The sequence below is a fragment of the Balaenoptera ricei genome, chromosome 6 (genome assembly GCF_028023285.1).
Source record: "Balaenoptera ricei isolate mBalRic1 chromosome 6, mBalRic1.hap2, whole genome shotgun sequence".
Taxonomy (NCBI): Eukaryota; Metazoa; Chordata; class Mammalia; order Artiodactyla; family Balaenopteridae; genus Balaenoptera; species Balaenoptera ricei.
The window spans coordinates 82,577,058-82,591,241 of record NC_082644.1 but is presented as its reverse complement, the minus strand read 5'-3'; positions in this window follow the sequence as shown (position 1 = coordinate 82,591,241).

Genomic DNA, 14,184 nt, shown 5'->3' with positions numbered 1-14,184 from the left:
TTCCATGTTCATCTGTTGATGGGGGCTGTGTGTAACTATGTGTGTATAATATACTTAATGTATTCTTCAGCCAGTGTCAGAGAAGTAGTTTATTCAAATAGTCACACCTATGTGAGTTTTTTGTTCAATTATTCTTTAAATTACCTAATCCACTAATGACATCCTGTTTTCCTTACTTACTATTATATTTATGAGATATCTCTCTTTCACAATTTCTAGAGATTTTTATGGAAATGAGCATGCAGATATGCATACCTAGTCTTCCAGTTTGATCCATGCCTTGTATATAATGTTGTAATAATCCATTTGTTCCAGTATGTAAGATTTACATATAATGCCTAGGGAGTTTTTTGCTGGTTGCCGGGAGATAGAAAATATATAAAGGACTCAGAGTTTAGGGAGATGGAAAAATGTGTAAACAGATAATTATTTTTTTAATGCTGCATTTTCACTTTTTTTTAAATTAATTTATTTATTTGGCTGTGCTGGGTCTTAGTTGTGGCACATGGGATCTTCATTGCCATGTGTGGGATCTTTAGCTGCAGCATGCAGGATCTTTTTTTTTTTTTTTTTTAGTTGTGGCATGTGGGATCTTTAGCTGTGGCATGCAGGATCTTTAGTTGCAGCATGCAGGCTCTTTAGTTGTGGCGTGTGGGATCTTTAGTCACAGCATGCTAAGTCTTAGTTGCAGCACGTGGGATCTAGTTCCCTGACCAGGGATAGAACCCGGGCCCCCTGCATTGGGAGTGTGGAGTCTTAGACACTGGACCACCAGGGAAGTCCCTAAACAGACGATTATAATATAAAGTGGCATGTATGAAGATAACAAAAACATGTACAAAGTATATGTGGGCCAACAATGTGCCAAGGAGATTGGTGGGAAGAATATTATTATTAACACTGCTTAATCATGATAATTAAAGCAGTTTTCCATTACTGTTTTCCATTATCTACAAACAGTAACAAAAACAAAAAAGACTCCTTGCCTGCATGTGTGGCAGACCACTACCACTGTTCCCCCTTGTTGTGCCGCTTGTGGGGAAAGAAAGACACAGTGGGTGAAGTGTGGAATGAATATGAAATGCCTGTAGAACATTCAAACGAAAGAACTAACCACCAGTTCTATAAACAGATTCTAAAGTTCAACAAAGTGATCTGGGTTAGAATATCAATCTTGCTTTATTAGCATGTTATAAACCAGTGATTCTCAGGCATTTTAATGTGAGAAGAATAACCAGAATGCCTATTTAAAGACAATACAAACAGATGGGAAAATATATTGTGTTCATGGGTTGGAAGAACTAATATTGTTAAAATGACCATACTACCCAAGGCAATCTACAGATTCAATGTAATCCCTATCAAAATACCAAGGGCATTTTTCACAAAGCTAGAACAAATAATTTAAAAATTTGTATAGGAACACACAAGGCCCCAAATAGCCAAAACAATCTTGAGAAGGAAGAACAGAGCTGGAGGAATCATTCTCCCTGACTTCAGACTATAATACAAAGCTAGAGTAATCAAAACAGTATGGTACTGGCACAAGAACAGACACATAGATATATGGAACAGAACAGAGAGCACAGAAGAAAACCCACACTTATATGGGCAATTAATAACAAAGGAGGCAAGAATATACAATAGGAAAAGAAAGCCTCTAGAATGTTGGGACAGTTACATGCAAAAGAATCAAACTGGATTGCTCTCTCACACCATGCATAAAAATAAATTCAAAATGGATTAAAGAATTAAACGTATGACCTGAAACTATAACTTCTATAAGAAAACACAGGCAGCATGCACTTTGACATCAGTCTTAGCAATGTTTGGGGGGATATGTCTCCTCAGGCAAGGGAAACAAAAGCAAAAATAAACAAATGGGACCATATAAACTAAAAAGCTTTTGCACAGTAAAGGAAACCATCAACAAAACGAAAGGCCACTTACTGAATGAGAGAGTATATTTGAAAATGAGATATCTGACAAGGGGTTAATAACTAAAATGTACAAAGAACACATATAATTCAACATTAAAACAACAAACAACTTGATTAAAAAATGAGCAGAGGGGCTTCCCTGGTGGCGCAGTGGTTGAGAATCTGCCTGCCAATGCAGGGGACACGGGTTCGAGCCCTGGTCTGGGAAGATCCCACATGCCGTGGAGCAACTAGGCCCGTGAGCCACAATTGCTGAGCCTGTGCATCTGGAGCCTGTGCTCCACAACAAAGAGAGGCCACTACAGTGAGAGGCCTGCGCACCGTGATGGGGAGTGGCCCCCACTTGCCACAACTAGAGAAAGCCCTCACGCAGAAACGAAGACCCAACACAGCCATAAATGAATGAATAAATAAATAAATGAATAAATAAAAATTTAAAAAAAAGTATTTGTTCCTTCTTCCCATTTATAAAAAAAAAAAAAAAAAATGAGCAGAGAATCTGAACACACATTTTTCCAAAGAAGACATTCGTACGGCCAACAGGCACAGAAAAGATGGTCAGCATCAATAATCATCAGGGAAATGTTAATCAAAATTACAACGAGGTATCACCTTACACGTGTTAGAATGGCTATTATCAAAAAGACCACAAATAACAAGTGTTGGTGAGGATGAGGAGAAAAGGGATGCCTCATGCACTGTTGGTGGGAATGTAAATTGGTGCAGCCACTATGGAAAACAGTATGGAGATTCCTCAAAAAATTAAAAATAGAACTATCATATGATCCAGCAATTCCACTCCTGGGTATTTAGCCAAAGAAAATGAAAACACTAATTAGGAAAGATATATGCACCCCTATATTCATTGCAGCATGATTTATAATAGCCTAGATATGAAAGTAACCTAAATGTCCATTGATAGATGAATGGATAAAGAAGATATGGCATCTACATATAATATACGTATATATAATATATATAAAGGAATATTGCACAGCCATAAAAAATGAAACCTTGCCATTTGTGACAACAAAGATAGACCTAGAGGGTATTGTGCTAAGTGAAATAAGTCAGACAGAGAAAGACAAATACTGTATGATTTCACCTATATGTGGAATCTGAAAAACAAATGAACAAACATAACAAAATGGAAACAGAGTTATAGATATAAGAAACAGGTGATTGCCAAAGGGGATGGGGAGGGAGGAAAGAAATGGGTGAGGGAGATTAAGAGGTACAAACTTCCTGTTGCAAAATAAATGAGTCATGGGCATGAAATGTACAGCATGGGGAATATAGTCAATAATTATGTAACATCTTTGTATGTTGACCTATAACTAGACTTATCCTCATGATCCCTTTGAAATGTACAGAAATACCAGATCACAATGTTGTGTAACAGGAGCTAAAATAGTCTTGTAGGTCAATTATACTTCAAAAACAAACAAAATCATACAAAAGGAGATCAGATTTGTGGTTACCAAAGGTGGAATGGGGGGGCAGGAATTGGATGAAGGTAGTCAGAAGGTACAAAGTTTCAGTTATAAGAGATATAAGTACTAGCGATGTAAAGGTACATGATAAATTCTCAGTGCTGTATGTTATCTATGAGAGTTGATAACAGTAAATCTTGAATTCTCATCACAAAAAATTATACATTTCTTTAATTTCATATCTATATGAGATGATAGACGTTCATTAAACTTATTGTGATAATCATTTCATGATGTATATAAGTCAAATCATTGCTGTACACCTTGAACTTACACAGAGCTGTCTGTTAATTATATCACAATAAAACTGGAAGAAAAAATGCAGATTCTGAGGGCCCTCCTTCAGAAACCCTGATATAATCAGACCCAGGTGGAACATAGGAAACTGTCATTTTCAAAAGCCTAGGTGATTCTGCTGAGGCTGGTCCTCTGAACACACTTTAATAAAAACCACTATAAACAATCAAATTAATAGCCCAGACTAAGAGGACTCTCTTCTACATGATACCAGCAGTATAATAAAGTTCATCAACTCCATGAATAGTAATCAATTGAATCTAGCTCCCTCAGATCGTCACAGTCAATTAACTGTCTGTCCACCCCATTGTTTTACACCAGTATTTACAGCTTGTTCTGCTGTTTTAGAAACAAGCCACAGTAAATAGGCATATCACATAGTACCTTTTTAATAGAATAGAATCAGCAAATAAAGAGTTACATTATTTATTTTGTTCACAAATGAAATATTTGCACACTTTAAATAAGGGCAAAGTGCAAGTTAGTAAGAGTCCAGGAAACAAGTACATACCTTACTTTTTTACAGACAGAAAAGAGCTAAGCTTACCAGAATGTATTGGAAGAAATGAAGGAAGCATTTGGGTGGGGGGGAGGGGGGAGCGGTGGAGAGGACATGAGAATTTTAGGTACAGTGACTTGCAAGCATATGCAGGATTCGAAGTGAGGCTGCCGGTATTTTAGCTTTTTCATGGGATGTTAGAATTCTTTGCAGGAAGAATTTGAACTGCCTATAAATAAAATAACTTTCTCCCCCTCATTTCCCTTACAAATATCTGTAATGTCTCCACAATGAGAGATTCCCCCGAAAATGGCCAATATACAGAAGAAAAGAGATGGATATTGCCAGTGACAGAAATTTGACACACTGTTTTTATTTTCTCAGATACCTATTAAAACTATCCATGGATCAATTTCTTTACTGTGGATTCAAAAAAATAATGTTAAGTAGTGGGCTTTGTCAACTGCGGGGAATCTTCTACCTGGGAAATGTGTTTCTTCGTCCCAAGAAATTGTGGTGCTGGAGTTAGTCTTTAAATCCAAAAGAAAATAACAGTGCTGGGGGGAGGGGGAGAGTTTGAAAATGTGTTTCAAAGAGTTATTTATATATTCTCCAAAGCAACTGCCTGTGTCTGGCAAAGGAAGGAAGAAGTATTTCTCTCTATTCTGGGGGGATTCATGGGAGGCTTTATATGTTGAATATCGAACTGACCTAAAATAAATAGGGAGGACTCCTTTAAGATGTTCAAAAGGGTTCCTTCTAACTACATAAATAAGGCCGGAACTTGTAGGAAGTACAGCCTACGTATCCATTATTTGAATAGTGCCTTTTTTTAAACAAGAGAACTACAACTGGTTATTGACTCTTCAATTAAAATATGATAGAAATTGAAGCTGAACCAGAAAAATAATACCACTGTAGTTGGTACATAATGTCCATGAAGAAATCTTCATGGAACTGTGCAATTCAGATTTCAGAATAGAAGGCTGAAAGGGGGTTATCTCCCAAATGCCTTTAGGGAGAGAAATGGGGCTTATTGGTGATCTACTCTCAATATATATTAAAGAAAATGGAACAAACAGAAAAGAGGGGCCAGAGTTATGCATGTGGAATGATTTACTAACAAAATGATCATTAGATATTCATTTCACCATGGAAAATCATTAAAAACATGACAAAACCATAAACCCTATATTATCCATTGTTAAAGCCTCAGAGGTCATTTTTTTTTTAGAGGCAGAAAAAAACTTGCTTTCCATATTCTTTCTAGACAAACATTTTATGATTATTTATAGCACTCTGTAAATATAACAAAGTTCAAGGTTTGTTCCAAAGGTCTTCCATGACCTCCATCCCTGTAACAAGCCAAATGCCCTTCCCTCATTATCGCGACCTTTAAATTTGTCTCGCCTCATTCATTATGCACAGTGTATAGTCAGGGGCATCAATTCTCCCTTCAGAGGATCCCTCTCGTCCAGTTTTCCTTCTCTAATCTACGGACACGTCCTAGCTCTTGCAGACACCAGCATCGCTTCCCTACCCCCACAGGCCACTTGCAGCTGGCAATGGCATCAACATTCTTCCAGTCAGTTGTAAATGAAATATCGAATTAGTTTTGATGTCTTCCTTCCTTTCTACCCACCGCCTCCATATGTCATCAGAAACCAGGTCAGTTTTTCCTTCTTCATGTGTTTTGAATTACTTGCCATTTTCTCTGTATGCAAGTGGAACTCTGGTCCCTCTAATATGGACATTCTTTAAATTGTTATTTAATGGATTATAACTCAAATCTCATTAGAGTAAGCATCACTGCAACCCATTTTATAGCTACAAACAATCGTCTACTCACTTCAAATTATGTATGATAGTTTAAAAAATAAACAAGTCACAGGATCCCCAAATAATTTCACAATGGAAAAAGATTTGCTCAAAGTCAGAAGTCCTAGATTCTGGGTTTGTTTCTGCCACAAATCAGCTTTGTGACCTTGAACTTTAGTGTACTTATCTATAGAAAGACTGGTTGATAAGCTTCAAGGACCCCTTATCTCTTAAAGTCCAGGATTGTCTGATATAGGTTCTTAAAATTGGATCCATTAACTCCTGATATTTGCTTTTCTGGCTCTTCTTTCTATAGCAACCATGTCCCATATCTTTGGGGCCCACTGTCTTCCCACGCCAACAATTTTTCTCAGTTTCTACTTCAGGGTTCTTTCTTGGTTTACTTTGGTTTTCTTGTTTTATTATATTTCTCTTCTATTTTCTCTTCCCAGTCTGTGCATACTCATACTGAGTTTGGGCCCTTATAACATCCTGCACGTTTACCATAATATTTATCACAGGGTGCAGGGACTATGTCTTACTGATATTCACGTTGCTAGTGCCTGGTCCAGTGCTGGAAACATAGAGATGGCGCACTAATTTCTTGTTTAAGGGAACTAGTCCAAGAGGGTAAACGCTATGGTATCACAAATGATTGAGTCTATCAGGCATTGTCAGTTCAAATGGACCCACAGCAATTTTACCATAACACGAAAAAAAGCAGACTGAAAGACCCTTTTTCTCCCATGAAACTTTTGCTGACATTTGATTTGGGGTGATTATTCTTCTCTTCTTTCCAAAGCAACATCATAACAAGTACATTATCTGGAGTACCAAAGGAGGAAATCACACCATAAAACCAGGAAAAATAGTTACATATTCTCAAACTTGTCATTACTACCTTTTTGCATGTTTTTCTGTACCATATAATCAGAATTTTTAAAAAACCCTTAAATTGATGTGAGTTCTAGGTCCTTAGATTTTTGGTTGCGATGGGTGATAAGAGAAAGTTCTGTGTTTTATTGGCTGATTATATTACATTATGAGAATAAATTTGGGGAAATTCTGAAAGTTCAGTCTCTTGTTTTATTCTGAGATGTTATTTTTATAATTTTGATATAAGGAATCATCAACTCTTAGGGTTTCAAAGAACCCTTAGGAGTCTTGTATGACATTACCTAAGCTGGATTATTGCAGAACACTTAATTTATAAGATTTGGTAGGTGTTCTGAGAAACATGTTGAATGATTTGAAAAGAAAAGAAAGAAATGAAAGTTCTGTGAGCAAAAATATTTGGGAAATGTTGAGTTTTTTTAAATGTTTTATTTTTCTTACTATACTTCTCAGAGCCTTTAATATGAAAATATTCCTAGTGAATTTCCAAGACTACACCAGGGATATTATTCAGCATTTCCATGGCTTTTTGTTTACAGAAACCTTTCTTAATAAAATGCATATTAATACCTTTCAGAAGATGTTTCTAAAGAACAAGCTGGGAAATTCTGAGACCCAGAAGACTGTAGCTTATCTATAAACATATATGATTAGTTAGTAGTAAGGATAGTATTAGAACCCAGAACAATTAGATCCCCTATTCTATGCACTTCCCATGATAGCATGGGTTCTAATAACAATCTATTCTGCTCTCTAATATTTTATACTACTTTAGAGGAAAGCACAATAATCCCAAACAAAACATGCTCTATAACAGGAACCATTTCTAGATAATATTATAAAAATTTGGACCCATTTCTAGTGTCAGTCGTCTTACCTGAAAAAATCAAAAAATGCTCAATTAAAAACTCAAAGATTTCTGGCGAATGACTTACAGCATTGGGAAAAAAAGAAAACAAAACTCTAAGTAACATTTTATATACAATATAAACACACACATACATACATACACTCTGTGTATGTATGTATGTGTATGTATATATGCATATATATATGAAGTTTATGAATTTGTCTCATTCCTGTTTTTTAAAGATATAAATTCTTGATTTTAAATTTTAAATTAAAATTGTCAATTATAGAAGCAGTAAGAATCTGTGGTATTTTTCTCATCTCTCACATATTTGTTTTTCACTTTTTGTTATGCTGTGCAGAATAAACCAATTAATTTACAGATTTAAAAAATATCCTTTAAAGACAAACATAATATCAGACCAAACTTTGAGTTCAACCATAGCATGTGGTTTGAGGCATCTTACTACTCCAAACTTGAATTTGCATCAAATTTCCCAAATGTGAATGTTTAGAAAATGGAATCACAATGGCTTATGGCCAGGAACTTAAAAAGAAATGAAACAACTTTCTTTTTGCAATGGCAAAATGCTTGAAGGCCAATATTAATAAGTAAGGAAAGCTTTCTGCACAGTTTAAGAGAAATGGCAAAGAATTTAGCCACAAAAATGACATGCTTTTCTATGGCTGCAGAAATCTTGCAGACAAGTCAAGTCAGAGACCCTCTTAGCCTTTGACTCCACTGAGTATGGGAGAGAGTTTACATGAATACTGCTGGCAACTCCTCTACATTAGGTAACAAAAACAAAATATAAGAGACAGAGACTCAAAGAATCCTAGACCTAGAAGAAAATGAGGAAAGAGCATTTGATGTCTAGTGTAAAATATTGGAGAGAAGTATAGATTGTTATTAGAACTCTCCATTAAGGTAAATTACCAAGGTCCAGTGAGATATGTTCAGGCAAATATTTGATTGAACAAAATGCCCCACTCATTCCTTGCTCTGGAATCTGTATATAGACCATATGTATATATTGGCCACAGTCCAAAGTCAGACAGACTCAGCCAAACACAGTGGAGTGAGGTTGGGGGGTATGGAGAATAATTCTTTCAGAGAACAGCACAGGCAAGTGTCACGCATCACTTGTACACAGTATTCATTTATCTAACAAATATGCATCAAACATCTTCTAGGTGCTCTGTTGGAAAGCTTATACTCAGCAAATATTTACTGAGGGAACAGTATGTACCAGACAATATTCTAGGTGTTGGAGATTCAGTGGAGAAGTAAACAGATGAGGTCCCCATTCTAAAAGAGCTTACATTCTACTAGGAGTGATATTCCATAACCAATCTCAGACAGTGGGAAGTGCTCTGAAGAAAACGAAAGAAGGTGGTTGGAAAAGGACCGTCTGAGGAGTTGGCACCTGAAATGACAACCAAATCACAAGAAGAGTCCATCCATAAAGGGATTCGGAGGGAAAGTATTCCACGCAAAGGGGATGGCAGATGTGAATGATCTAAGGCAGGAACATACTTGATGTGCTTGAGGTATGGGGGAAAGGATACCAGATGGAAGTACAATGAGAGGGTGAGAGGGAGGTGCAGGATGAGGTGGGCGAGCTAGGTGGGGCCAGATTATGCGGGTTTTAAGCAATAAGATTTTATTCTATGTGTGCTAAGAACGTATTGGATGGTTTTATGCAGAGGAGTGCCATGATCAGATTTATCTTCTTAAAGAGACCACTTTGACTCCTGTATGGGGACCTGACAATAGACAGCAAGAGAAGAAGTAGGGAAAACAGTTATTAAGCAAGTGGCATAATTCATGTGAAATGATAGTTTAGAGACTTAGACTAAGGTGTTAGTAGTAAAAATTGTGGAGAAGAAAACAGATTCCAAATATATTTTAGAAATAGAATTGCCTGGAACACTGATGGAAGCAATCTGGGGGTGAGTAAAAGAGAAAAATAAGAAATAACTCCTAGATATTTGGTTTGAACAACTGAGTGCATGAAAGTTGGAGGGAGCCTTTACAGATAGAGGATGGCCTGGAAGAAGAAGGGGCGTGTGTGTGTGTGTGTGTGTGTTGATGTGGTTGTTTATCAAGTGATTTTTAAAAATTTTTTAAATTAATTAATTAATTTATTTATGGCTGCGTTGGGTCTTCGTCGCTATGCACAGGCTTTCTCTAGCTGCGGCGAGTGGGGGGCTACTCTTCATCGTGGTGCACAGGCTTCTCATTGCAGTGGCTTCTCTTGTTGTGGAGCATGGGCTCTAGGTGCGCAGGCTTCAGCAGTTGTGGCACATGAGCTCAGTAGTTGTGGCTCGCGGGCTCTAGAGCACAGGTTCAGTAGTTGTGATGCATGGGCTTAGTTGCTCCACGGCATGTGGGATCTTCCCGGACCAGGGCTCAAACCAGTGTCCCCTGCATTGGCAGGCGGATTCTTAACCACTGCACCACCAGGGAACTCCCTCAAGTGATTTTTTTAATATGTTAAGTTTAAGATGCCTATCAACATTTAAAAGAAGATGTCAAGTGGCACTCAGATCCAGGATCCTGGAGTTATCAGGGAAGTCTGGTTTGAATATACAAATTTGAAAGTTATTAGCATTGAGATAGATATTTAAAGCCATAAACCTAAAAACATTCACCCAAGGAAATGGTCAAGGCAAGAGGGCTCTACACCAAGCCCTAGAACACCAAAACATCTGAATAGTCATGAAGATGAGGAGAAACCAGTACCGAAAGCTTAAAAAAAAAAAAAAAAAAAAAAAAAGAGCATTGTACACCCATCTGTGCCTGTGAAGGGAAAGCATGACCAGTCAACAGAAAAACCCACTTTAGCAATGTTCACAACATTGGCTTTGTCTTCTCTAAGCAGTTTTCCAGTTCCTCTCTGAGTAGATGATCTTGGATTTAAGCTTATTACATAGCCCTGGAATAAAGAGAGCTTCCTGGATGGAAACCCATGGACCAATCTAAACGAGACCAGACAACTTGGACACATCCTTATGTTCACCTGGGGAAAAACACCAAAGGTACAAGGGGAGGAGGAAAAGACGGAGGGAGGGAGGGAGAAAAGGAAGAGAGCCTAACACTCAAGGTTGGAGTACTTCCCTGGACTGTCTTTTTTCGGGGCATTGGGCTTCCTTAGCCCCTGTGCCTTGCTCTATGGTTTCTCTTAAGCTGATTCCTTCCAGACCCAGTAAGCCAGACGAAGGACCCTTTTTGTCATGAAGCCGGAGATACTGGCCAAACATTTTCATGTGACCTGTTGTTCTTACTGTGTTGTTTTTGAAGTTCTCATGTCCTTGAATCAATTTTCTAATAACTAATTAGCATCCTTTTCAAAGTTCAGAAGCTTGGAAAGAGGGTTAGTGAGACCAAACTACAGTGAAGTAGCTCATTTCTGTCTTTTGGTTTTCCATACACACATCTGCTACTTTGTGGTCTATCAGATTTCAGGCAGTCCAACTAAGATGTGATTTAACTAACAAGTATCCAAGCAAGAAGGTATGGTTTATTCCTGTTCTCAGCTCTGACATTTGAGGAAGATTGTGCGATTAGAATCTTATGATCATACTGATGCCGGAGTAATTCTCTACAACTGTTCATTGAGGCAAAGATTTATGAAAATAATCCATTAGCTTTGACCGGCTCCATTTTCTTTAAGGTTCTTTTGAAGACTGTCAGGAATATTAATGCCTGTTGTCACCACTTAATTCTATACTGTTTCTTTCTCTGCAGCATCCTTTTTGAAATTCACAGGGCAGTCCCTTCTTACCAAATTCGCCTAGAAGAGTTGTGATTCTCAGGGCAACAGAGATGTTCTGTTTAATTAAATATTCTTATTAACAAGGAGTTAACCCAAAACAAAGCAAACAAAATGGTGAAATGCCCCCTCTTCTTATTTGAAACAGTAATCCAGACAGGGATATTCCTGGCTGCCTCAGGAAAGCTTTTGTGTTTGATGCGAACAACAAAGGAGGAAAGGGTGGAAGGCTCAATGCCCAGATAAGCCAGCATTTAGCACTGTAGCCAAAAGGAATTACTCAACCACAGAAAAGAATACCCCATCAGAATAGTTCAAACATTCAGGAGTTTATTTTTCTCATACAGCAAGAAGTCAGGAGGAAGGTCACGGCTGCTGTTGGTTCTGGGCCTAGGCCTTAAGAGATCTTGCAGCTTCTCTTTTTTGCCCCTTGGAAGCTAGCCATCACGTAAAGAAGTCCTTTCTCCTCCTGCAGGACAGGCTGCATGAAGAGAGAGTCCCGAGGATGAGAATCCACGTGGAGACAGAATCAGTATGGAGGAGACTGAAGGGCCCCAGCCAACAGCCAGCACCAAATCCCACACATGTGAGTAAGGCTGTCTTGGATCCTCAAGCCCAGCTGAGCTGCCCAGTTGACTCTATGTGAAGCAGAAATGAGCCAGTCCCCACTGACCCCACCATAGTTCCTCACTCACAGAATCATAAGCAATAAAACGCTTACTGCTTTAGGCTATCCAAGTTTGGGGTGGTTCATTATGCAGTAATGGAAAACAGAAGCAGAAGGTTTGCGTACGTTCTTAGAGTGATGCACTTCCCCTGGTAGATCTCAGTCTTTCATAGGACTCTAACTCTTTATATCAGCAATGCCCATTTAGATTGTGTTTAGTGTTAGCAGATCCACCAGTCACTATAAATCCAGTGTGCATATGTGTGTACACGTGTAGGTTTGTGCACGAGGCATATGTATGCTTTGAATTAAGATCAAATACCTGTTGATCTAGCAGTGAAAGCCAATAGCAAGGAAAAAAATAATGATAAAGTCCATGTGTTTATTACACTTTTGTCTAACTTCCTAGTCTCAGGAACAAATGATTTACTTAAGGATTACAATCTTGTTTATATTAGTAGCAATACCTGGCATGTTTTTCTGCAACTTCTCTTCTGCAGGCTTTGCTCTGCATGAGGTGGGTACTCACTAAGTAACACTGATGTCGACGATTAGGTCTTCATACTTTACTTTCAAGCCACTAACTAATGTCCTTTCATTTTTTATCAGGTAGGAAAAAAAAAGGGTACAAATGAACTTATTGTCAAAACAGAAGGAGAGTCACGGATGTAGAAAACAAACTTATGGTTACCAGGGGATAAAGGGAGGGGGGAGGGATAAACTGGGAGACTGTGACTGACATATACACACTACTGTATATAAAATAGATAACAAATAAGAACCTGCTGTACAGAACAGGGAACTCTAGTCAATACTCTGTAATGGCCTATATGGGAAAAGACTCCAAAAAATAAAGAGTGGATATATGTCTATGTATAACTGATTCACTTTGCTGTACACCTGAAACTAACACAACATTGTAAATCAACTATACTTCAATAAAAATTAAAACAAACAAACAACAAAACAATCTTATCAGGTAGAAAGTACAGATTTTATTATCCCCATTTTGCATATAAAGCAAGAAAGATATTGGACACTGCAGAATGAATATAAGTGTATTTAGCTACTTAACAACAGGCCTTGCGAGAGTAAAGTTAGTCACAAACCTAGATCTCCCCCTTTGAGTGTGGTGCCCTTTCACACCATTGTTAGGAAACAGGGCACCTAAGTGTGCTGGTGTATCTCATGGCCCTGTTTGTGTTCGCAGGAGAATCAAATCCTTCAAAGAACAACCTTTGTAAAGCAACATATGATAAATATAAGCCTTTTACCTCAGTAGGAAATACCTATAAAATAGTTATGATCTGCATCTAAACACTCAGGGTCCAACACAGTTTTAGTAGCAAACCAAATCAGCTCAGCCTTACAAAAGCTTTCCAAAACTATTAGACCTGCCAAAATGCTGACCAGCCTTCTGTCAGCAAATTCTGATTTTACCTACTTATAGTCACCCAATTTTCTGCTCTTTCATTCTGTCCCACTACATCTCCACGCGTCCATAAACTACCAGAGAAAACTCTGACCCCCAAACAAATACAACTCTCACACAGAGTCCCAAAAAGGAAAGGGAGAGAGAGACAGGATTAAATTTCCTTTTGGCCCACTGCCTGATTCTCATTAAGCCCACTGTGGTCACATGATACAGACCACAGAATGTATAAAAGTTCAGTTTTCATTTTACAACTATGGAGAAGAAACACAGCATTACATTTGTAACCCAGATGTAATTATGAAGATGACCGCTTAAATGTAAAACTGAAGCTCGGTTTTTCACAACTTTATTAGTCGTATGAAGAAAAATGATTAAGCCTGACTTCTATTAAGTTTGTTTTGATTTCTTCTAGGCCCTGGGAACGTGAACTAGTGTTTGTTTTCATGGCTGCCAACGTTTAAACGTTCCAAGCAATTTTGGATTCAACAACTGAACACATTAAACAGCTAATGTATA